At 37.4% G+C, this 27,456-nt stretch overlaps 1 protein-coding gene across 3 annotated transcripts in view; it reads right to left on the reverse strand.

The window, feature by feature from the left end:
• ELOVL2 (ELOVL fatty acid elongase 2) overlaps positions 1 to 27,456 on the reverse strand; it is a 69,715-nt gene that overhangs the window by 32,724 nt on the left and 9,535 nt on the right. The window contains exon 1 of one of the 3 annotated variants that reach the window (XM_027603730.2): positions 18,907 to 19,022. The exons of the other annotated variants lie outside the window; for them this stretch is intronic. The gene's annotated coding sequence lies outside the window, so the exon portion shown is untranslated. Of the gene's footprint in view, positions 1 to 18,906; positions 19,023 to 27,456 lie in introns of those variants that run through there. 3 annotated transcript variants of the gene reach the window in all.

The raw sequence follows: 27,456 nt of genomic DNA on the forward strand, positions 1-27,456 counted from the left end.
TCTTGCTAAAGTACAAGTTTTCATTAACTTGGTCCGGGACGGGGCCCAAACATCTGCATTTCTACCAAACTCCTGGGTGAGGTTGATGCTACTGGTCCACAGACCACACTTTGAGTAGCAAGGATTTAGACCATGGTCTCTTGAAACTTATGTGGAATATAATCAAGGAATTAACTATGCACTTTTATTATAAAAATACCAAGTTGTTGCTTACTTTCTACAAATCTACCAAGTATTTTATTACATATACTACTCTATGAAATTCAAACTTATTTTATACTAATTATATCACCACTCACTTCACAGGAATTTAGTAATTAACGCTACAAACTCAGTATCCACAGTATTCCAGACAGAAATGAAATCACTACTTCAGTTGTATTTTTCCTTATATTTGCTGTATTGGAATATGGTATTCTGAAAGGGCCTACTCAGGGAGCCGTGCAGAAGGACTGGTGGCCTCTTCTGATGAGATTGTTTCTATTAGGGTATCATGAGATTGCATTCACACGCTGCATCAGCAGCACTTGTCAACAAACATTATCAGGTGATTTTCATGTTAATTGCTGTCAAATTCAAACCTTATCCATCCTATACTTATACAACTCATTTTTTTTTTTTACTTAAATGGGATTTTAAGCTTTTGTTCTTTTTGAATTTATCTTTCTCATTTCAGCCCCAACTTTGTGCTCTGTTAAGATTATCCAAATTCCGGTCTTCCTGGGAAAACGGTGGAGTACAAGGACCCTAAGCTCACCTCATCCCGTGGATACAAGTAGATAAACAACCATATCCACGTAAATAACCCAGAAAATGACCCAAAGACTGGCAGAACAGACTCTCCACAGCTAAATGTAGAGAAGAGGCCACATTAGGAAGGGCTGAAACACAGTCGGGAACAAAACTGACCCATGAGACTGTCCTTGGGAGGAAGGGAGAGGAGCAGCTCCCACACCAGGCACCCCAGACACAGGGGCCCCACGCTGGGAAGACAAATCTCCATAACATTTGGCTTTGAAAACCAGAGAGACTTAACTTCATGAGTTCTTACAATCAGTGGGGCTTAACACCTGGAACTTCTGAGTCAGCTGGCTGGCTCTGGGAGAGCCAGAGTATGAGAGGAAACTGAGTTTTTAACCTTAAAAAGACAGCACAACAGACAGCCCACAGAGCTGCAGTGTAGAAGCAGCAGTTTGAAGACTCCTGGGATATATGGGAGGGAGATTTGTATTCTCCTCTCAGAGTGTGTGCTGGACAGGCCGGGATCTTTTTTTTTTTTTTTTTAAGATTTTACTTATTTATTTGACCCAGAGAGAGTGACAGCGAGAGAGAGAGAGAGAGAGAGCAAGGACAAACAGGGGGAATGGCAAGCAGGGGAGAAGCAGACTCCCCGCTGAGCAAGAAGACTGATGTGGGGCTTGATCCCAGGACCCTGGGATTATGACCTGAGCCGAATGCAGCCGCTTAACTGACTGAGCCACCCAGGTGCCCCCAGGCAAGATCTTTAGGAGACTTCTCCAAGAACAAATGAGCTGGCAGGTGCCATTTCCCTCCCCAACCCACTCATTCTCCTGTGAACCTGACCCCTCCAATATGCCCTGGACCAGAACCCATCCAAAGTGGTGCCACAAACCTGGCAATGTGAAGCAGCCCCACCGGGGCCCAGCAGCACTCCAAAGTGACGCCTACACTGGGGTAAGGGAAGATAGCCACACACCCTGCCCTACTGCAGCCCCAGCCATGGGCTGGGGGCAGACATCTGGTCTGCCTGCAGGCCCTGGCCACATACAAAAGCTTCTCAGGGAGAGCACCCCGCAGTTTGGTGCCACTGCATCCTGGGCCTGTGCCTGGTCTGACTCAACTCAAGCCCAGCGTGGCCCCAGACGGGCTCACTAACAACACAGGGACTAAACGCTGCCCATGGCAGGCAAAGAGAGCCATTAAATAACTAGACTGAAAACAAATGAGGCTCAGTCACAACAGCAGGGTGCACACAACACACGAGACATCCCTGAAGGGCCAGGTTCTGATAAATGGGACACAGCACTGCAGGGCACTACAGGACCTCTTCATAAGGCCTCTACTTTCCAGAGCAGAAGACATAGCTGACTTTCCTAACACGTAGAAACAGACACAAGGAATTAGACAAAATGAGACAGAGGAATATGTCCCCTATGAAAGAACAGGACAAAATCACAGCAAAGGAGCTAATAAACAAAACAGAGATTAAGTAATATGCTTAATAAAGCATTTAAAGTATTGGTGGATACTCCCCAGGCTTGAGAAAAGAGTGGGGGATTTCAGTGAGACCCTCACCAAAGAGAGAAAACATAAAAAAGAACCAGAGATAAAGATCTCAATAAATGAAATTAAAAATACACTAGATGGAATAAATAGAGGAAGCAAAACAATGGATCAGCAACCGGGAGGAGAGAGTAATGGAAAGCAATCAAGCTGAACAAGGGAATAAAAAGAATAACAAATGAGAACACATGAAGGGAACTCAGCAACACCATCAAGTGTAACAACATTCACATTATAGGGACCCAGGAAGGAGGAGAGAGAGGAAAAGGCGCAGAAAATTTATTTGAAGAAAAAATAGCTGAAAACTTCCCAAATATGTGGAAGGAAACAAACATCCAGGTCCAGGAGGCATAGAGAGCCCCCCCCCACTAACAAAATCAACCCAAGGAGGTCCACACCAAGACACAGTAGTAATTAAAATGGCAAAAAGTAGTGACAGAGAATTCTTCTTATTTTTTAATGGGAAGTTAAGTTTTTTGCAAGGGTAAAATAATATAGCTTTCTATTTGGGGCTAAAGAACACTTTAAAAGATCTATATTTTTTATTTTAAGGTTTGTTTTTAAGGTTTTTTTTTTTTTTTTTTTTTTAAAGCACCCGGTGCTTATCACAAGTGCACTCCTTAAACCCCATCACCTATTTCACCCATCCTCCCACGCACTTCCTTTCTGGTGACATTAGTTCTTTATAGTAAGAGTCCATTTCTTGGTTTGTCTCTTTTTTTTTTCCTTTTGTTTCTTAAATTTCACATGAGTGAAATCATACGGTATTTGTCTTTCTCTGACTTACTTCCCTTAGCATTATACACTCCAACTCCATCCGTGTTGTTGCAAGTGGCAAGACTGCATTCTTTTTATGGCTGAATCATATTCCATTGTCTGTATATCACAACTTCTTTATGCATTCATCTATGGAGGGACACTTGGGATGTTTCCATAATTTGGCAATTGTAAATAATACTGCTATACACTTAGGGGTGTATGTATCCCTTTAAGTTAGTGTTTCTGTATTCTTTGGGCAGATACCCAGTAGTGCAATTGCTGGATCATAGGGTAGTTGTTTTTAGTTTTTTGTTTTTTTTTCCCCTAGAGAGAGTACACATGTGTTGGGGGGTGAGGAGGGGTGGGCAGAGGAAGAGGGAGAGAGAATCCTAAGCAGGCTCCATGCTCAGTGCAGACTCTGACATTGGGCTTGATCTCACGACCCTGTGATCATGACCTGGGCCAAAATCAAGAGTTGGATGCTTAACTGACTGAGCCACCTAGGCACTCCTCATAGGGTAGTTCCATTTTAACTTTCTGAGGCAACCCGTTCTGTTTTCCACAGTGGCTGCACCAGTTTGCATTTCCATCAATAGTGCAAGAGGGTGACAGAGAATTTTAAATTTTTTTTAAAGATTTACTTATTTGAGAGAGAGTGAGAGCATGAGCAGGGGGGAAGGAACAGAGGGAGAGGGAGAAGCAGATTACCCACTGAGCAGAGAGCCTGACGCAGGGCTCGATCCCATGACCCTGAGATCATGACCTGGGCTAAGGGCAGACACTTAACCAACTGAGCAACCCAGGTGCCCCAGGAGAGAATTTTAAAAGCAGTAAGAAAAAAGTTACATACAAGGGAAACCACAATAGTCCAAAATATTTGGGATGAAGCAAAAACTGTTCTAAGAGGGAAGTTTAGAGCAATACAGGCTCACCTTAAGAGGCAAGAAAAATGTCAAATAAGAACCTAACTTTACACCTAAAAAAGCTATAAAAAGAACAAAACTCCAAACCAGTAAAAGGAAAGAAATAATAAAGATTAGAGCAGAAACAAAATAGAAACTAAAAAAAAAAAAAAAATACAAAGCAATAGAACAGATCAATGAAATCAGGAGCTGGTTCTCTCAAGAGATCAATAAAATTGATAACCTTTTAGCCAGACTCATCAAAAAAAAAAAAAAAGGTGGGGGGATGGAGGACTCAAATAAAATCAGAAATAAGACAAAATAATAACTGACACCACAGAAATACAAGGATTATTTGAGAATATTCTGAAAATTTATATGCCAACAAATTGGACAACCTAGAAGAAATAAATTCCTAGAAACAGATCACCTCCCAAAACTGAATCAAGAAGTAGAAAATCTGAACAAATTACTACTTCAATTTCACTGCTGGTATTCAGGGAAAAAAAAAAAATCCCTACAAACAAAAGTCCAAGACCAGATGACTTCATAGGTGAATTTTGCCAGACATTTAAAGAATAGTTAATACCTCTTCTTCCCAAACTATTCCAAAAACAGAAGAGGAAGGAAAGCCTCCAAGTTCATTCTATAAGGCCAGCACTACCCTTACACCAAAACCAGATAAAAACACTACCAAAAAAAAAAAAAGAATTACAGGCCAATATCTCTGATGAACACAGATGCAAAAATCCTCAACAAAATATTAGCAAACCAATTCCAAAAACATTAAAAAAACCATTCACCACAATCAAGTGGGATTTGTTCCTGGGTTGCAATGGTTCAATATTCATAAATCAAATATGATATATCGCATCAACAAGAGAAAGGATAAATACCATTTGATCATTTCAATAGATGCAGAATAATGATTAACCCTTAACAAAATAGGTTTAGAGGGAACATACCTCAACATAATAAAGGCCATATATGAAAAACTGAAAGCTTTTCTCCTAGATCAAGAGCAAGACAAGCGTGTCCACTTTCACAACTTTTATCCAACATAGTACTGAAGTCCTAGCCACAGCAATCAGAGAAGAAAAGAAACAAAAGGTATCCAAATTGGTAAAGAAGAGGTAACATGTTCACTATTTGCAGTTGTCATGATACTAGATACAGAAAACCCTACAGACCCCACGAAACAACTATTAGAACTGATAAGTGAATTCAGTAAAGTTGCAGGATACAAAATCAATATACGGAAGAAATTTGTTGCATTTCTATACACTAACAGCAAATTAGCAGAAAGAGAAATTAAGAAAACAATCTCATTTATAATTTCACTAAAAATAATAAAATACCTAGAAATAAACATAACCAAGGAGATGAAAGACCTGTACTCTGAAAACTAGAGAACAATGATAAGAGAAACTGAAGATGAAACAAATTAATGGAAAGCTATTCCATGCTCATGGATTGGAAGAACAAATTCTGTTAAAATGTCCGTACTATCCAGAGTAATCTACAGGTTTAAAGAATCTCTATCAAAATACCAATAGTTATTTTTCACAGAACTAGAACAAATAATCCTAAATTTTGCATGGAAACACAGAAGACCCCCAAAGAGCCAAAGCAATCTTGAAAAAGTATGGTCCTAACACAGAAAGAGACATATCGATCAATGGAACAGAATAGAGAGCCCAGAAATCTATGATTATATGGTCAGTTAATTTATGAAAAAAGAGGCAAGAATATGCAAAGGGAAAAAGACAGTCTCTTCAACAACTTGTGGTGGGAAAACTGGACAGCTACATGCAAAAGAATGAAAGTAGACCACTTTCCTATGCCATAAACAAGAATACACTAAAATTGGATAAAAACCTAAATGTGAGACCTGAAATCATAAAAGAGCTCTTGGCAGTAATTTCTCTGACATCAGCCATAGCAATATTTTTCTAGATAGGTCTCCTAAGGCAAGGGAAACAAAGGCAAAAATAAACTACTGGGAATACACAAAAATAAAAAGCTTTTGCATAGCAAAGGACAATAAACAAAACAAAAAGAATCTATTGAATGGCAGAAGATATTTGCAAATGATGTACTTGACAAGGGGTTAATATCTAAAATACACAAATAACTTCTACAACTCCACACCAAAAAAAAAAAAAAAAAAAATCCAATTGGAAAATAGGCAGAAGACATGAACAGACATTTTCCAAAGAGGACATATAGATTACTAACAGACACAGGAAAAAATGCTCAAAATCAGTCATCATCAGGGAAATACAAATCAAAACCGCAATGAGATATCACCTCACACCTGTCAGAATGGCTAAAATCAAAAGCACTAGAAACAACAAGAGTTAGTGAGGATGTGGAGGAAAAGGAACCCTTGGGCACTGTTGGTGAGAATACAAACTGGTGCAGCCACTGTGGAGAACAGTATGGAGGTTCCTCAAAAAAATTAAAAATAGAATTCTCATATGATCCAGTAACTCTGGTCCTGGGTATTTACCCAAAGAAAACAAAAGACTAACTCAAAAAGATATATGCACCCCTATGTTTATTGCAGCATTATTGATAATAGCCAAATTATGGAAGCAGTCCAAATGACCATCAATAGATGAATGGATAAAGAAGATGTAGTATATATATCCAATGGAATATTATTCACCCATAAAAAGGAATGAAATCTTGCAATTTGCAAGAACATGGATGGATTTAAAGAGTATAATGTTAAGTGAAATAAGGCAGTCAGAGAAAAGACAAATACCACATTTCACTCACATGTGGAATTTAAGAAAGGAAACAATCAAAAAAAAAAAAAGAGAGAGAAACCAAAAAACAGGTTCTTAACTATAGAGAACAAACTGAATGATTACCAGAGGGGGGTTGGGTGGGCGTTGGGTGGAATAGGTGATGGGAATTAAAGAGTACATTTATCATGATGAGCACTGGGTGATGTATGAAATTGCTGAATCATTATATTGTACACTTGAAAATAATATAACACTTTACATTAATTATACTGGAATTTCAAAAAGCGGTTTCCCAAATTCCTAAATATATGTATTTTTTCTTTTTAGGTTTAGTGTATCTTAAAAAGTTTTGGCACCTTTATTCAAATTACTAATGAAACAAAGTTAAAGTTGCACAAGTCTGAGTGTTATGGATTGAATGTTTACATCCCCCCAAATTCATATACGGATATTTGGAGAGGAGAGTTTTGGGAAGTTTATGTCCCCCCCCAAATTCATATGCCCAGAGTGATCGTATTTGGAAGAGGATTTTGGGAAGTAGATTTAGATGAGGTCTTGAGGATGGAGCCCTATGAGGGATTCGTGCCCTTATGTGAAGAGGCACCAGACAGTTTGCTTTCTCTCCCAGCCATGTTAGGGCACAATGAGAATGTGGCTGTCTCCAAGCCCAGAAGAACACCTTCATCAGAACCTGACCAATGCTGGCACCTGAGCTCTGACTTTAGGCTCCAGAACTGAGAAAACAAATTTCTACTGTTTAGCTGCCCAGTCTATGCTATTTGTTATGACTGTTATGACTGTTTGAACTGGCTAAAAAAGAAAAAACTAGCCCTGAAGAATGCCTTACAGAATAACTGTGTAAGAAAAGAAACCATGACGTGAACTCATCTAATGTAAAGTACAATACAAGCTTCATGTTATCAGATTTGGTTTAAAAAAACAGTTTAACAAACCTCAATCTATTTGCCTATGCTTGTATATGTACAAATATGTATATATGGAAAATTTTGGAAGGACACACATTAAATTGTTAATAGCAATTATCTCTGGGGGGAAGGAGAATGACATGGGGCAGGGAATGGGTGAAAGGAAAGAGAGACTCTTTACTCTGTGTATGTCTAATGTCTTAGTTTTTAATAAGAAATTATTAATATATTAATTGTGTAATTAAAATATTACAGCTAAAAAGAGAAATATTATTAATGGAATGAGTATCAAAGAAAGTTATAGAATTTCCTTAAAAATATCATGGTTTTGAATAGGTTTGTCTCTTCCTATTCATATGAAATAAAAAATGAGATCAAATAGATGATATCATGATGTAAAACAATGAAAAAATATAACCCTATGTGAAATTCTTGACCAAGTACATGACAGGTAACTTAAATTTTCAAATATATATTTTATTATTTTGTATTGATACAAAAAGACTAGTGATTACAGTAATCAGCAGCCCAAAGCTGTTTTTTTCAAAATATAAACAAAATTGACAAACCTTTAGCTAGACTAACTCAGAAAAAAAAAGGGAGAACTCAAAATCATAACTGAAAGAGGAGACATCACAACTGATATGACAGACACACAAACAATCATGAGAGACTACTATGAGCAATTATATACCAACAAACTGGATAACCTAGAAGAAATGGATGAATTCCTAGAAACACAACCCACCAAGACTGAGCCATGAAGAAATGGATATCTGAACAAACTAAGAGGAGTAAGGAGACTGAATCAGTAATCAAAACCCCTCAGATACAGAAAAGCCTAAGACCAGATGGTATCACTGATGAATTCTACTGGACATTTAAAGAATAATTAATGCCAATTTCTCAAACTTTTCCAAAAAATGAAGACAGGGCACTCCCAAACTCATTTTACAAGGCCAGCATTATACTGATACCAAAGCCAGGTAAAGAACTACAAGAAAAGATTACAGACCAATATCCCTGAGGAATATAGATGAAAATTTCTCAAAACAAAATATTAGCAAACTGAATTCACATTGAAAGCACATGAAAAGGATCATACACGATCAAGTGGGATTTATCCCCAGGTTGCAAGCATGGTTCAATACACATAAATCAGTAAAGGTGATATACCACATCAACAGAAGATAAAAATCATATCTCAATAGATGCAGAGAAAACCCTTGACAAAATACAACACCCTTTTATGATAAAAATGCTCAAAAATTGGATATAGAAGAAACATCTCAACACAATAAAGGCCATTTATGACAAGCCCACTGCCAACATTATATTCAATGGTGAAAGGCTGAAAGGTTTTCCTCTAAAATCAGAAACAAGACAAGGGTGCCCACTCTCACCACTCTTATTGCACACAGTACTGGACCCTAGCCAAAGCAATCAGGCAAGAAAAAAAGGCATCCAAAGAAGAAAGGAAGAAATCTTTGTTTGCAGAGGATATGATTTTATATATAGAAAATTCTAAAGATCCCATCAAAAACCTGTTAGAGCTAATCAATAGATTCAGTAAAGTTGCAGGATACAAAAATCAACAGAGTTGCATTTCTACACGCTAAAAACTAAACATTTGAAAAAGAAATAAAATAATCTCATTCACAATGGCATCAAAACTAACAATTAGGAAAAAATTTAACCAAGTGAATTATCTGTACACTGAAAACTACAAGATTTTGATGAAAGAGACTGAAGATGCGAATAGATAACCCCTGTTCATGGATCAGAAGAATTAATATTGTTAAAATGTCCATACTCTCCAAAGTCATCTATAAATTCAATGCAATCCCTATCAAAATTCCTATGGCATTTTTCACAGAAATAGAAAGAAAACCCTAAAATGTGTATGGAACCACAAAGATCCCAAATAGCCAAATCAATCCTGAGAAAGAAGACCAAAGCTGGAGGCATCAAACATCTTGAACCATACTACAAACTATACTACACAGCCATTGTAATCAAAACAGTATGATACCAGAAGAGAAACAGTCCAATGGAACAGAAACAAGAGCCTAAAAATAAACCCTCACATATACAGTCAATGAACATTTCACAAGGGAATAAGAATACTCACTAGAGAAAGAGGGTCTCTTCAATAAATGGTGTTGTAAAAACTGAGTAACTACATGAAGAGGAATGAAGTTGGACCTCTCTTATAATACTCACAAAAATTAACTCAAAATGGGCTAAAGATTTAAACCTAAGCCCTGAAACCATAAAACTCCTAAAAGAAAACACAAGCAAAAAGCTCCTTGACATTGCTCTTGGTAACATTTTTTTGGATGACACCAAAAGCACAAGCAATAAAAGCAAAAATAAGTAAGCGGGACTATATCAAACTGAAAAACTTCTGCAAAACAGAAGAAACAGTAACAAAATGAAAAGGCAAAGCACAGAAAGGGAGAAAACATTTGCAAATCACAGATCTGGTAAAGGGTTAATACCCTAAAATATATAAACAACTCATACAACTCAGCACAAAAACGACCAGATTAAAAAAATGGAGAAAGGAACTGAATAGATATTTTTTCACAGAAGACCTACAGATAGCCAGAATGCACATGAAAATGTGCTCAACATAACTAGTTATCAGAGAACTGCAAAACTCTATGAGACATAACCACACACTTGTTAGAATGGCTATCCTCAAAAAGAGCTACCAAATGTCAACAAGGATGTGGAGAAAGGAAACCCTTGTGTGCTGTTGGTGGAAATGGCAATTGACACAGCCGCTATGAAAAACAGAACAGAGGTCCCTCAAAATCTTAAAAATAGAACTACCAGGATCCAGCAATCTCACTTCTGGATATATATCCAATGAAATGAAAACAAGATATCAAATATCTGTGTCCCTATGTTCACTGCAGCACTATTTGTAATAGTCAATATATGAAAGCAATTTAAGTGTCAACAGATGAATAGATAAAGATGATGTGGTATATATATTCAATGGAATAATATCAGCTATAAGACAGAAATCCTGCCCTTACAACTCAGACAAACCTCGAGGGCATTATGCTAAGTGAAATAAATCAGAGAAAGACATCAATCTATGTGGAATCTTAAAAAAGCTAAATCATAGAAATAGAGTGGTAGTCACCAGGGGTGGGGGGGGGTATGGAAAATGGGCAGATATTGGTCAAAGGGTACAAACTAACAAGTTCTGGGCTTCTAATACACAGCACTGTGAATATAGTTAATAATACTGTATCAAATACTTGGAAGTTGTTAAGAGTAGATCTTAAATGCTTTCATCACAGAAAAGATTGACACAGGATAAAGGTTAAGTTAGCTAATGCTATGATGGTAATCATTTTGCAATATAGAAGAGCATCAAATCATTACATTGTACACCTTAAACTTACATAATGTCATAGGTCAATTACATCTCAAAGCTGGAGAAAAAAGTCATCAGCCCAACTCTACAGTAATTGGCCGTGTTTGGTTAAATCTTGAATCTTATATAAAATACGCTAAGCTACCAAAATTCAACTATCTTCAAAAGATCAGCAACACCAGGAGCTGTCTACTCTATTATTTCTCTATAGGTCTTTAGAGATGCCTGGAGAAGGGTAACAAGAGGACCCTTCAGGGGCACCTGGGTGGCTCAGTCATTAAGCATCTGCCTTCGGCTCAGGTCATGATCCCAGGGTCCTGGGATCAAGCCCCGCATTGGACTCCCTGCTTGGCAGGAAGCCTGATTCTCCTTCTCCCACTCCCCCTGCTTGTGTTCCCTCTCTCCCTGTGTCTCTATCAAATAAATAAAATATTTTTTAAAAAAAAGAGGACCCTTCAACTCTTTAGTTACTCCACTCTGCTTTGTCCACAAACACACCATAGGAAAAGGGGTCTGGCTGAAGAATGACGTACTCCTTTCAATCAAAACAAGTAAGCTCATGTGCTCAACATGACTAGTCATCAGAGAACTGCAAAACAAAAAAAATTGAGACTTAACCACACACCTGTTAGAAAGGCTATCTTCAAAAAAAGCTACCAAGGATTTTCCTTCAGTCAAAACAAATAAGCCCACATAGGACTTCCCTCAATGGGTTTGCCGCCGTCTGTCCTCAGAGTACTGGTCCAATTACAGTTTTGTTAACAGTAAAATAGAATTTTTTCCCTAGTAAGTTAAAATTATATAAAAATCTAAGCCCCAAAGCAAGCCTAGTCTAGTGACCACCTCATTATTTTTATCATTACAAGTGTTTACTGTTATTACCAATATTTTAATTCAGCACAAATACAGTGGAGAGCTCAGAGGAAGGAAAGTCCACCTTATTAGCAGACCACACTCACACTAAGGTAGTCGAGACATGTATACTATGCATTTTAACCTCAGTTTCTTGGTATCCAACTGAATGTTGCAGAAAAATTTAATCCTTTTTGGCATAAGACCTAAAGAATTTTTATTTTTTAAATTTTTTTAAAGATTTTCTTTGAGAGAGAAAGAAAGAGAGCAGGAGTTGGGGGGAGGGGGCGCAGAGGAAGAGGGAGCAGGGAGCCTGACCCGGGGCTCCATCCCTGGATCATGACCTGAGCCGAAGGCAGACACTTACGTGACCGAGCCACCCAGGCGTCCCTGAAGAATTTTTAAAACATCAAATAATTGTTATTAAGTTCTTTGGCTGGCTGTGCCAAAATTCACAAGCTCTACCCACTTTGCTAAGCTTCCGCTCCTTCCAGAAGCCTAAAGTGTAGCACCCTGTGCTCTAGGCCTATCTAATTACCTGAAGTTCCCCCAAAGCAACCCTCTCTGTCTGTGCCATTGCAGCTGTTCTTCCTTTTGCCTGGATGACTCTAGATAGTCTTTGGTTTTCCTTAACCACACTCCTCCCAAAGTGGCCAAGATCCTCTGTGCCTGGCACACACCAGGCTCTCAAAAACCATCTGTGGAATGCATGTAGCAATAAGGGAATGAGTCTGTCAAAATCATACCAGAAATGGGGCTAAGCAGACAACTTTTGACCTCTTTTTCCTTTCACAACACTCTTCTTGTACAGGTTTGGAGAGTTATCAGGATTATGTATATATGAATATACACATGGCAAGTAAAGAGTGCTGGGAAGTAGGAAGAGAGAAGAGACACACTGACAGATCTGATAAAGTATCACTGTATTTTCAAGCAGACAGATACTGAGGCTGCAGTAATTCCAGAATTGTAAACAGACCCATGACTCAGTGCAAAACAACTAGCGGAACTCTAAAATATGTCTGTTAGCTTTTTAAGAGATAAATATCAATGTTTAAAAATTACAAATTTCAATAACATATTTTAAGAAGTTTTCCAGAAGGCACCTGGGTGGCTCAGTCGGTTAAGCGTCTGCCTTCAGCTCAGGTCATGATCTCAGGGTCCTGGGATGGAGCCCTGCATCAGGCTCTCCCCTCAGCAGGGAGTTTGCTTCTCCCTCTCCCTCTGTTCTCAAATAAATAAAATCTTAAAAAAAAAAAAAAAAAAAGCTTTCCAGAATGCTATCAGGCACGTATACGCATTCAGTCACCTGCTGCTCTATCTCTACATTGTGCGTGGTCCTGCTGGCTCACCTCTTGGCTCCAGAATTCTCTGCAAACTGGTGGGGCAGCCCACTTTGCACAAGAGCCTGAGCAACATCTTGGGAGGAAACTCATCCTATGGAGGCTCCCTGGTGGAGGGGTCAGATACTTACAAGGTTGTCTTGGTAACAACTTTGGACATGAGAGCACTGATATTTAGTAAAAGGTGTTATATGGGACTCTTCATGGTTCAGTCGTCTGTGAGTCCCCAGGAAGAATGTGGTGATCAAAAAATAGGATGTATTAAATCTACATAAGATATTGGGGTTGCAGGAGAGGAGTGCTTTGCTGTCTCTCCCGTACAGAACAGAAAAAAAGAGACCGGTCATTCTCAACTTTTCCGCAGAATAGCACCTGGAATCTGGTACCTGTGGGGCTCCTTGGCATCGGCAGTGGTGCCCAGCAGAGTCTGGGATACCGGTCGTGAGCACCACTGAACTCCGCCAGCCAGCACCACTGCACTGGCCGTCAGCATTCTCTCGATGTAGGGGCAGATATTTGGTGGGTATGGTGGTACTGGCCTTACTCCAAAAAACGAGATCTAAGCAAGACAGAGAGCTATGCCCATAGATGTCCTGAAATAATGGACCAGAATTATTCATGGACGTGAATTATAGAGAACTCTTGGAAAACCTGTCTGGGTATGGGTGTATGTCAAAGGTAGAGGATACTACAGGAAATTCATGAGGTGCTGGTGAAAAACACTGGTGAGACATAAAAAGTATATAAAATTACTGTGAGCTAGTGCTCAAATGTGTATCTCTGGAGCACAGAACAGTCCCTGGTTAAAAAAGGAGGTAAGTATATCTGATTTGTTAAGTATCAAAAATGGATTTGAAACACCTTAAAAATATATTAACAATGCTTAAATGATTTGTGAATTAATTCACCAGCCCATAGATCTTAACCAAGTTTAAGGAAACTGAAATTTTACTGAACAGACTTATATTCTTAATAGTGATATAATATTAGTTTATTTCCAGTTACTTTGCAAATTATGGCCTTCTCTCTAAGAGTATGGAAATAAAGTCCAAAACCGTATTTCTTTTGTAACATTCTGGGCCCATTAAAAGATATTAAATAACTGCCAATTTTGAGGGAATAAAATGAAATCTGCTGTACAGGAAAACAAAGAGTGTCAATTTCACAACTACAAAATAACGTCATTCAGAGATTCAATACTGAATATGTAAGGAACAAAAAAAAAGCTAATAATGATGCTAAGGTTACAATCCGAGATCCTCACAATGATTATTACAACTTCTACTTCCACAGGAAGTAGTGAGTGAATACAAAACTCCTTGGAGATTTACTCCAAAGCCAGACAGTTGGATTCAGGACACCTTGGAACTGTACCAGTTTCTGAATTTGGGGACATGGAGAAGAATAAAGCTCTTTCACAATTAACAACAGCAATGAAAGGAGATTCTGTTTGTATGTGCCCTGGTTATCAAGTACTGAACAGAGGGGAAGCAGGTTGGCTATTCTGTATGTATAAGTGGTTTCCTTTTGAATGAAAACAAAGGAAAGTTTTAATGATTTCTTGGGAAAAAAAGAGCCAGATTTTATTCCTAATTTTTTAAGCAATAATCATACCTATCTATTTCTGTGTATTCTATTTTTATATATTCTAAAAATATCTACAGTTTACAGTAGATTTATTGTAAAGTCAAAAGATGTGTTATTTTATTGCTAATATTGAGCAAGAGACAATATGTGAGTCCTATGGACTGTTCTGTATCTTCCTTCTTTCAAGCTATAATCCCAGCCAATAAGGGGACTTAATGAGCAATCTAGATTCTTTCCCTGATGAATGAAATCCTTATCACACACTTTGCTGTTTAGCAGTATATTATCATAAAGTGACAATTAATCCACACTTCATTGAGTGAAGTCTTTTAGAGGTGAAGGTAAAGCATACCCTTCCCTTAGCATTTTAATCCAGATAATGGAAAATCAAATTGAGCATCATCGGCAGGCTCTAAGAAGAAAGTAAGTCATGGAAAGGCAAAATGCAGCCTGAGTTGGCGGGGGCGGGGGGGGGGGGGGAAGGCCTTTGTTGATGGCCACTTAACTTTTATTGACGGTTAGAAAGTTTTACAAACTATTTTTATATATGTGAATCATATATATATATATATATATATGTCTGTTATTTTGAGCATCTTCTGGGATATTGCCTTAATTCACCTTAAGTAATTTATCAACATTTAATCACCAATCCAACTTGTTCTCCCAAAACACTGAGCTAAGGGATGAAGACAGATAATTCTATAGGGAGGTTGATGGGGGGTGGATCAAGAGGTGACAAGTATTATCTATTTTACAGATAAGAGGCAGAAGACAAAATGATCACAATTATACACATGTGGCTCAGCCCATTGTCTTTGCCAAGGTATTGTGTCAAAATAAAGAAAATTATGGAAATATAACTGTCTGACTCCCATTTTTTTCTATTAGCTTTGCATCACATAATCTTCTCTCTGGGTTCTTCTTGAGCTATTGTTTGAACCCTGCTAAATGAGCACTTTTATAACATTACTATCCTTTTTCTTACTGACAAATCATTTCTATTCAATGGAGAATAGAAAAAATTTTGTAATGTTTTCTCATTTTCTTTGAAGTGCAAAACAAACTTCAAGCATCCCCCAGTCCCCATCCTCCGTTCAACCAGATGGCCATCCCATTCTTGGCCCATATAAAAATTCTGAAGCCACTACTGGAAATATAAACACATAATGAAATAAATGATAATTTATTTTAGCTTTATATATGCCTGAAGTATGTAGAACTGATGCATAATTTGGAAGTAAACTGGGCAGGTAGGATTGAAATCAGGCAAACTGAAATCTCTAGCCTTCTAAATTAACAGGGTAAGTTCTGCTCAGTAAATTAGGTTACCTCGGTCAGTTCACTCGTTCCACAATTTTTTAGTTCAATTACATGCAAGCAAGCAAGGTCTTCCTTTGAATGCTTATCTTCTGTGTGATTTTAATAAGGTAGAAGAAACAGTTTAAAATAAATGCCTATTTGAAATGGTTATAGATGTATCATAAAAATTAGAGTTAGAAGCACAACAACTTTAAGTCACATAAATAATTTAAGAGACTATTACCAGGTTTTCTTTAAAAAGTGTGTCAATCTATTCCTTTAACTTCCATAAAATAAACACACACAAAATAGACTGTTAACTTCATGACCTTAGACTTTAAAAAGATTTTCTTGGCAGAAGTCTTCACCCAGTTTTAGCTTTTCAGCACTCAAAGCTTATTTTTCTTGTTAAATTTTTAGAACTGTATCAGTATAGAAACGTTAGGTACTACAGCTATAAGGTTTTCCCTCCCAAGCCCTAAAAGGAAAGGATGAAGTCAGTACACTACTGGACGGTGACTCTGGGCAGGGGAAGGGATGGCTGAAAAACAGTCCTGAGTGTCCTTTGAGAACACGCTGGAGGCAGCAGACATGCCTTCTGGAAGATACAGTGGAAGCAGCAACTGAACAGTAGTTCTGAGAGCCTGGCTTCCACGGCCACTTCCCCTAGTGACCTCACCGATTACCGCTTCCAGTGCTTTCTCAAATAACGGCCAAAATTAGTAGCCAGAGAAGTAATGACTTAAGGAAAGTTTGCTAGCCTGATTGTGCGAAAATAAATATGTTGCATTTAGACATATTAGAAAAGTTAAAGATGTTAGGCTATGACGTTTTTGTTTCTTATTTAAAAGGAGAAAGTCCAGCCAACTCGTTTGCATAAAGTTGCCCTAGGACTGAGAATGTAAGTGACTCCAGCAGCCAGTAGCAAACGAGGCATAAAGGTTAGATAATGCTGCGCTGGGCCGCCAGCATAGCTGGGCAGCACGTGGTAGGAAACCTTTGTGGTCTTCCTTGGTTGTAATGGAACAGGCCAACTCATATTAATGCTGGACTTGGGGATGAAGTGTTCCACTGCAGATCTCTGGGACAGCCAAGAACCTGATTCTTAAAGAGAGAGCCTCCTTTGTTTCACTAGACAAACTAGGAACTGTGGGGAAATGAAAGCTGTTTATCAGTATTTTCTTCATATCCACGGTCTCATTAATGTAGCACTCTTAAGTCCAACAGACTTACGAAGGTAGCAGCTGGTAACAATTAGAAGGAAAAAAAACATACAAAAAGCCCCAAACTTTACAGTGTTCCCTTCCAACTGCAAGGAAAACCTTACCACACTGATTTGCCACTTCCTCTAACTCATCCCCCTGAAGGACTGGAGTGAGTAGTCTGATTTTCACCTAACTGCTCGTTCTAGCTTACTATTCCTTCAGGCTCTAGAATTCTTTAATGTAGGAATCACCTGAATGTATTCACAGAGAAACCTATTTAACTCCATGACAGCAATGGTTACGTTAGCTTAAATCTTTCAGAATAAAACATATTCCTGCCAAACCTGTAAGGATAGCTTTCATGCACTTAGCAGAATGTCAGAATGCAGGATAAAATCAAAGTCATATACACTAATTAAAAATCCTATTTAACAAAAATGAGCTTTCCCAATTCCATAGGATCTCTTAAAGGGAACTGCCCATACATTCAGCCACTTAGTAAACATAACTGCTTCACTATAAAGTCAGTAATTATCATAATGAGGCAGAAAGCACTGGAATATGAATTGAGAAACCCAGGTTCTTGTCTTGACTCTGGCACCGCTAAGTTTTGTCATCTGGAACCTCATTTACATAATACAGGAAAAAACCACCCTCCCTTCTTCTGATGACTTAATTACCTGCTGTTGAGTGCCATTTACCTAGAAACAAAGATTTTATGACAAGTATTCATGGAACATTGACATGTCTCAAGTGTCCTACCACATTTTAGAATCAGTAAAATAAGTATAACTTTCTCCTGTTACTCATGTGTAATTCCAACACAATTAGTAGATTAACAGTATGAAATTTAACCTTTGGCCACACTCTTAACTCCTGCAAAAGAGCCTCTAGCTTTGTGTGTATCCAACATATAAAAATTAAAGAAATACCAGGATTTACTGCCAGTTTATAAATCGTAGCCTGGTTTCTTCAGATGATCTTTAACAAGGCTATACGGAGTATTAATATTATATCCAACAGAGTAACTATCCTTCTAAAGAGTAACTGTCCTTCCTTACGTGGAGATTTAATATCTTTGGGTAAAATTAAAATATTTGAAAATTTTTACGTGATTATTTCTCCATTTCTTAAACTTACACACAACACAAAACTTGTCTTGTGAAAAATAACTTTTAAAATACTACAATAATATTACAATTCCTTTCCCATCACAGAGCACTATAAAGCTGTAAGAATCAGCCCTGCATAGTCCAGACTTTTTCTGATGAATAGAAACATAGAAAGGAAAAATACAGAATGATGTTTAAAACCTCAAATGAATCAATGAGCAGTTATTGGCTCTCACAATATCAGAGAATCATAGACATCTAACTCAACTTTCCACCCAAAGTCAGAAATAATCACTTTCTACAATAATTCTGGTAGAAATTCACCCACCTTACTGGAAAATACTCCAGAAAAAGACTTCTCACTACTTTGTAAGGTAGCACATTGTTTTAAAAATGTTTTTTGTTTTCGGAAAACCTTTGAGCTAAAAATCCTTCTCTATTCAACTGTTACCCATCAATCCTACCTTTTTCCTCTGAAATCATACATAGCTGGTGTTTTTCCTTTCACCTGAGAGCCCTTCAGACATTGAGAGCAGGCATTTCCCGCCACGCCTCCCGTTCCCTAGCTAACCAGTCGCAGTGAGCCCAACTTCTCCCATCCTCCTTCCTTCCCTCCCTCCCTCCCGTACCGTGTCGCCTGGTCTCTCCTTCCTTCCTCCTCCCACAAGCATTGGTTGAATATATTAGGTATTAGACACATGTCCATCTATTATGACATAAGCTCTAGACCCTCACACTCTTCGGCGTTCTCCTTTGGATTTATTCTAGTTTGTCAGCATCTTTTTTAAAGTGAGCCCTCAGAAGTGAACATTTTCAGAATGTGGCAGAACTATTACCTCTCATACTCTGAAAGCCATATTTCTATCAATATAACCATTTCCTTTTGGCTTGTGCCTAGAAAAAAACTTTCCCTCTGATACCATTCCTCCAGATGGACCTAATTTGGACTTTTTTTGGAGGGGTGGGGAGAATCTATAGACACATGGATTTCTCTTCTCTTCCATCCACCAAATGATGACCATAAAGTTTCTTTATAACAATGCATAAATTGCTTTAATTATAGGATGTCTTTTCCTTCTTTGAGGATTTGATTTTGCTTTAGATTTGGACGTATTTTAACTCCATGATATATTAAAATGGTCCTGTCGTGACTGCCCTGATAAGCTACTGCTTGATTGAACTATTATTTATTGACCCTTCAGTCTGGCCACTTTTGGTAAAGAGATTTTATCATCAGCTAGAAGCAGGTATAAACAAATGGGCTGATTGGTGATTGGATAACTTCAATCCAAAGTATCTCCCTCAAAGAGTAAATTGCCTCCAATAGTAATAAGGGTCATAGGTGTTTTTCTTTTCTTTTCTTATTAACTGGTGTATGAAGAAAAGAATTGACACTGCCAACTCACAGGGCTGCTTTGAAGATGAGTGACAACAGGAAAGGTTCTCAGAACCTGGGACACAGTAAGAATTCAACTTAGATGCTATTGTTGTCAGTATATGGCTCTTCAGTCTCTTTCTGCACATGGGAAAATATCCTTTTTCCTTTAACTGATGCTGAGAATGACAAACATGCCCTTGTACAGTAAGTCCTTTTGTTCTCTAAAATTGCATGGATGCTAGAGTCTGGCCTTCTAAGGTCCTAGGTTGATTTGGTCAGCCAAGAGGAAAGGACTAGGGTTTAAGAAAACAAAGGAAGGCCCTCCTGCCTTGTGGCTCACCTGTCCTACATGTGCCATACTTAACAGATCTGACCTGAGAATATAATGCAGATGCCAAATCCAAACCGATTTTTAACTTGGGAAAAAATGTAAAGGCAAAAAAATGTAGAGCATGACAAAATAAATATATCACGTACATTGAAATTGTGTCATATTTGTTTCAAATCTTTTCAAATTAATTCAATAAATATTTATCGAATGTACCTACTACATACTGGGAATTAAGGAATAAAGTATAACTGATGAAGTCATCATTCCCTTTGCAAATCTCCCTAATCTTTTGTCCCTCATTCCTTCCTCAGATATAACTATTGTAATAAATTTGATTTCAGGCCTTATCTGTATTTCTATACAATTATATACAGATATTCACAAAAACAGCACTACTTAACATATTTTAAAGATATATATAAATTATATCATACTTAGCTTAGCTTAATCTACTCGTGATGATACATGCAGACCTAGTTCATTCATTGTAACTGCTGTGTAATATTCCATCGTGTGAATATTCTATATTGTTATTTATCCATTTCCTCATGATGGAATCATACGTTTTCAGTTATTCTATTACAAACAATGCTGCCTTATACAATCTCCTTGTTTTCATAACAGACTTTCTCTGAAAATAAGTCTAGTTGTGGAATTGCTATGTTGTTTGGGGAATACAAGTTTAATTTTAGTAAAAACTACCATATTGCTCTTATGAACTTATGGGACTTGCTACTGTCCATCTTTTAAATTTTTGCCAAGTTCAGGGTTGTGACATGGTTTTAATTTGCATTTCCTATTACTGCAGTGGGATGTGTCTTTAAAAGTTTCCTGACTCTATAGGTTTCCTCTTCAGGGAGCTGCCATTTAATAACTCTTATGTATGCTTCTAATGAATTGCTTGTCTTCTGTTTATTGACTTATAAAAATCATTTGTATATATAACAGTCTATATTGTTAATATAGATTGCAAATACCTTCTCCTAGTCTGTTGCTTGATTTTTTTTTAAAGATTTTACTTACTTACTTACTTATTTATTTATTTAGAGCAAGCACAAGTAGGGGGAAGGGCAGAGGGAGAGAGAGAATCTCTAGCAGACTATGTGCTGAGCACGGAACCCCATGCATGGCTGGATCTCACAACCGAGACCATGACTTGAGCTGACATCAAGAGTCGGACACTTAACCGACTGAGCCACCCAGGTGCCCCTGCTGCTTGATTTTTTAAAATGACTACCTATGGTGTCTTTTATTGTCTCAATTTTAAATTCTGATATGGTCAAACCTGTCACTTTTTATGGTTTGTGTTTTTGCAAGACATGCTGAAAATACCATGAGTATCAGGAAATCCAACTGGTATAATAAAATAAGCAACAGGGTAGAAGACAAGAGACGGGTATAAAAAGGGTTTGAATCCCCAATCCACCACTTACTTACTAGTTGTAGGACTCTGGATAAGACAATCTGAGTTTCAGTTTCCTCAAACAAGGGAGAGCTACTCTACACAGCCGTCCATTTATCCAACAAGTATTCTTTGAGTGTCTATAACGTGCAGGCACAATCCTAGAGCTGAAATTACAGTGGTAAACAAGATATACAAAGTCTGTGCCCTTACAGAGCTTATACTGCAGTCCGGGGGGTGGGGGCAGCAAATAATAAGTAAACAAAGATAATACAAAAGCAACTAACTAAATGACATCAACTGAGAGGATGCTGTGAAAATGCTCTGCAAACTGAAAAGTGTTATACAAGCACAGGACATTTCTTTTATCACCACTGGGGATGCTGCCTGAAGTTCCTCTGAAGTGGCCCACAAATTGAAGCTGCAATTATTCTATTTTGTTTGAAAATGAACTGATAGGGAGTCAAGCCATACAAGATAAAAAAGTCTAGCAGATAGGAAAGAATTTTATGCTGGAGGGCATCATGGACTTTGAACCAGAACCCAGAAACTTCATTCCATTTGGTCCAAAGCAGTCCTCCGGCCTTGCTGGGACCAGTCCTTGATGCAACAGCTTCATACCAGCCAGGCTGGTGTCTTCACTGCCCTCAACACATCTGATGGGTCTTCCAGTTTTCCCACCTAATCTTAGTCTCTTCTAATATTGTCTCCTCCTAGGTCATGCCAAGTAAGTCCTATCTTATCCACTTATTTCATTTTTATCCATACACTTAAGTTTGTAATCAATTTTCACTACTTCCAAACTGACAGGGAAAAAGTAGGAAAACAAACTATGTGTATATATATATGCGTTCTCTTTCCTCATTATTTCAAATACAATATACAAATCCAATAATCTGCTCTACTTAGGGTTTTAGTAATGAAATAATGATGATCCAGTGGGAAAGACAGAGAGTGGAAGATATGTTTTCTTGTAGGGTAAATTTTTAAGGGTTAAGGCATTAGATTAAGCATTATTAAGAAGCTCAAGACATAGGCAATTTGATGTAGGCAGTTGGGCAAACAGCTAAGGTTTAATCTGATTATGGGGAGCACTCGGGATTTTCTAAAATTGTGATTCAAATCCTTGAAACAATTTTCAAAATACATTCAGTTTCCTAACATGAGTGCATCTATAGGTGCGAATCATTCAGCAGGAAAAACAGTTTTGAAACTAGCACATAGCTTGGTCTTTCATTTTTTGCTAATTAACAAAACTCGTGCTGTCTGAAAAAAAAAGGAACTAAATATCAGAGAATGAAATCTTTATTACTTTTAGTCTCTCCAGGAAAAGTCCTGAATGTTAAACTAAATCTACAGTCACAGGAACATGAAGATTTTAAAAATGTAAGCAAATGTAGATTAATCAAGTTAGCCTAACAACAAAAAAAAATCTCTCTTCCAGACAGAGAAAAAAGTTAGGTTTGTAAAGATGAACAGGATTAAGTTTCTGCGGGCAATAGCCACAAGTTTTGAATTTTCACTATCAGCTAGCTTGTATATTATGAGGAACTTATACACAGGTTATCTTATGTGACCCAATCTTCACCATGTGTTACTATACACATCTTACAGAGGAGATAAATGGAGTAGAGAATTGAACCCAGGAGGGTGTGGCTCAAGAGATCACTTTTTCAAATGTTGACAACATGAAAATAAGGGAGTATTGACCTATTTTATAACCTCCTTACCCAGGCTCTCTCAGGCCAGGTATTATGGAAACCAGGTTAATCTTCCTAAATGACACTTTCATCACTTGACTCTCCATTTCAAAAACTTGGTTTACAAAATCAAGAAGGAACTTCTTGGCCTCAGATTCAAGACTCTTCAAAAATCTGCCTTGACCCATTCCATACTCCTGTTGGTCCACAACCTTCACAATTCAAAAAACATTTACTGAGCACCTAAATGTAAGCTCCTAAATGTAAGGCTCTGCAAGAATAGATGGCCTTGTCCATAAGGTGCTCACAGAATAGTGTTTCTCAAATATCTGTTATTGCTTTCTGGGTTCTTCCTTACCCAGTTATTTCTCCTAAATGGAATCTTCTGTTTGATTCTACATTCCTCCTTCTTCCTATATATCAAAATCCAACCTAGTCAAGATCTAGTGTCAATCCCAACTCCTTCATGAAGCATACACTAAATATTTTTGTTAGTTCATTCCTCTGAACCCCTAGAATACTGTATTTCAGATTTCTGTGGACTTGATTCCTGGCATGCAAATTCCAAAGCCCCTCACAGAGAGATTCTGAATCAGTGGGTCCGGCTTCATCTAGTCTGGGAATGTGCATTTAAACATGTCTGTCCAATTCCCAAGTTCCTGCTCCTTCTACTCATGCTACCTCTCAGACAACTGGTTTGATTTTTTTCTCCTCTCGTTGAACTGACTCATCTTCTGAGTACTCTGGTGTCACAAACACAAACTTGATCTCAGCCTTATCAATCCTGATGATTTTGCCTCCTCAATTACCAACCACCTCCTGGTCCTGACCACATTCTTGGCTCAATAAAGAAGTAAAAGTTACCCATGCTGTAGATTTGGACTTTTTTTTTTTTTTTTTTTAACTAGTATGGCTGCTTTGCACTAGTGAGTCTGAAACAGACTTCAGGCAGTTAAATCTCAAAGTTAGTCATGATACATGCCATTTCTTTTTAGGAGTCTGAGTACAGAAAAGATCACAGGAAAGGGGGTAATGCTTACTGTGAAGAATACAAAGGAGTAAATTCCCTAACCTATGGAGGGAGGGATGTGAAACAGTCTCTAAGGGCAATCTTGATTAGGTTGTCCTAGAAGAAAATGCAACTGAGTATTGTTCTGATAACCCAAAGCACCCTCCTTAAGCAAACTGCACCAATGACATTAAAACACTCCCCAAATATGCATTTCCAAAAATCAAGGAAGCTACTGGCCCAAGAGAATGAACCTTCCCTGTAACAATTTAAGGAAAGCCTCTGCAAAGAGAGCAGACAAGGTCAAAGTATAGGCTCCCTCTTTCTTCCCACTGTGTCAGAGAACGCTGCACAGACCTCCCAAAGGCAAAGAAAATAAGGTGATCAGAACTAATTTTTCTGGAAAATTAAAAATGGCCTAATTTTATTTTTGCATTATGGACACCTTCTGTTTTCTACTTTAAAGGCTTGAGTTAATTTTTAATCTGACTCGAACTAACTAACTCTTACTAATCTAACTTCAGTGTAACAGTTGATAAACTTTTGACCCTGCCAAAACACTAAGGGTCCCCAACTAGTCATAATATCTGTTAAACTCAAAGATTCTATTAACCAAATTCTGCTTAGCAATATGGAAAAATCAATAATTTAAATCTTTTAAGTATTACAATTAAACTCAAATGATAAACTGTCATTATGAAACAAAAGTTTATGTGCAAAGCTATCATTGGTCTCTTTCATCAATGTCTATTTTATTAAAGATTTATTTACTCTTTCATTCATTCATTTGAGGGGGGGAGGGGCAAGAGGAGAGGGAGAGAATCTCAGACTCCTCACTGAGCACAGAGCCCCACACAAGGCTCAGTCTCACGATCCTGAGGTCATGACCTGAGCCAAAACCAAGAATCAGATGCTTAATGAAGGTGCCCCTCTGATTAGTGTCTTAATACTACAGTTATTCAATCGAAAAACAGTGACCACTTTACTTAGTTGCATATTATTTAAGTGTCTACTAGATGGGTGTGGGGCCGGCTTTAGATTCTCTCTCCCTCTCTCTCTAAAAAAAAAAAAAAAAAGAAAACACAGAAAAAAACCCCACACTTTTCCTTGCTTGCTCCACTTTCCATATATTTGAAATGGATTTTTAGGTTGTATGTATTGGTTTATATGTGTAAATACATACATATGATCTATATAATATGTAAATACAGATATGTATATAAATACAAATATATCCATCCATCTATTCTTATAATTCACAGGAAAGAAACTACATGGGGAAGTCATTCTGATTTGTCCATTCTCATCTATGATAATGTAGAAGAGTACTATGGCTTTCATCACATTTATATAATAAGAGTACATTTACACTGATTCATGGATAAACCTATATGGAATAAAACAGGTAATGTTTTTGGATCAGAAGGTTTATACCTGGTTTTGCTACCTCTAGTATGTGACCTTAGATAAATCATTTATTCTTTGAAACTCAATTTTCTCACCTGTAAAGTAGGTATATTGCTACAGGACTTGCCTCTCTCAAGTTTCTTGTAAGGCTTCAAAAAAGATAAATGCTTTCCAATGCACTTTTACACATATTAACTGATTAAAATAACTGATAACCCAAAGCACCCTCCTTAAGCAGAACTGCACCACTGACATTCATTATCACACTTGCCATGTATTTAAGTGATAACTAAAACCCAAAAAGACAATATATATGTAAGAATCAAAATAATTACTGAGTAAATTCACAAATCATAGCTTTGTTTATATTACTATTAAGATGTTCATTTTTAATTTCAGCAAAAGTTTAATGTTTTTACTTACAGATTTCATTATGTAAAAATAAGAACATAATCTGTCCCCATCTACAAATTATCTTATGAAAAGCAAATATAACTATAGAAATGTATACACATTCATTTAATTTCAGTAACTGATAATAAAGTTATAGGTTTCATTACTTAGAAATGACATAGCCTGACCCCTTCCACAAATATGACTGTAAAATAAAAATATAGTTGTAGGAATACATATACATCATTTATGGAAAGGTTACACAAGCATATGTACATGGATGAAACACCTACATTACTGAAACATGCCTAAACTCAACTGTGATAAATAATTATAAGAGTCTTTAAAAGAACTGTACCATGGATATGTTTGCAAAGCAGATGTGCGTTTCCAAATTAATGCTTTGTGGATGGTAAATGGGAATGATGAGAAAAGAACACTGCACTGGGAACCAGCAACACTGGCCTTCACTTTATCAGCAAATAACAGTTTAGCATTTACTATAGGTTAGGCATTAGCCTAGATGCTTGAGATACTTTACTGAGTAAGGCAAACAAAAATCTGTCCTCATGAAGCTTGCAAACAAAAGGGGACATTAAAGGACATGTCATGAGGGACAAACAAAAATCACTTCACATAATTAAAAGGTACCAAGTGTTATATAAATGAGTAAATCAAAGTGCTATGAAAAAATTTAGCAGTGTAAGGGGATCAGGCATATGTGAATACGACAGGGCAGGTTTTAGTTTTAAATAGAGTGGTTAGGGTAGGTAACAAAAAATGGCATTACATAATGATAAAGGGATCGACACAACAAGAGGATGTAATAATTGTGATTATATACACACCCAACAATGGAGCACCTGAATAAAGTAAATACTGAAAAATATAAAGGGAGAAATTGACAGTAATATAATAACAGCAGGGGACTTTAGCACCCACTTACAACAATGGATAGATCATCCAGGCAGAAAAATCAACAGATAGAAGGAAATAATAAAGATTGGAGCAGAAATATATGAAATAGAGACTTAAAAAAAAAAAATCAATGAAACCAAGAACTGGTTTTTTGAAAAGATAAACAAAATTGATAAAACTTTAGCCAAACTCATCAAGAAAAAAAGAGAGGATCCAAATAAATAACATCAGAAATGAAATAACAATGAACACCACAGAAATACAAAAGAATATAAAAGATTACTAAGAAAAATTATATGCCAACAAACTGGACAACCTAGAAGAAATGGATAAATTCTTAGAAAGGTACAATCTTCGGGGGGTGGGAAGGATGGAGTGGCTGTGTGCTGGACACTGGGGAGGGTATGTGTTATGGTGAGCACTGTGTATTGTGTGAGACTGATGAATCACAGACCTGTACCCCTGAAACAAATATG

The sequence above is a fragment of the Zalophus californianus genome, chromosome 7 (assembly GCF_009762305.2).
Source record: "Zalophus californianus isolate mZalCal1 chromosome 7, mZalCal1.pri.v2, whole genome shotgun sequence".
NCBI classification, from domain to species: domain Eukaryota; kingdom Metazoa; phylum Chordata; class Mammalia; order Carnivora; family Otariidae; genus Zalophus; species Zalophus californianus.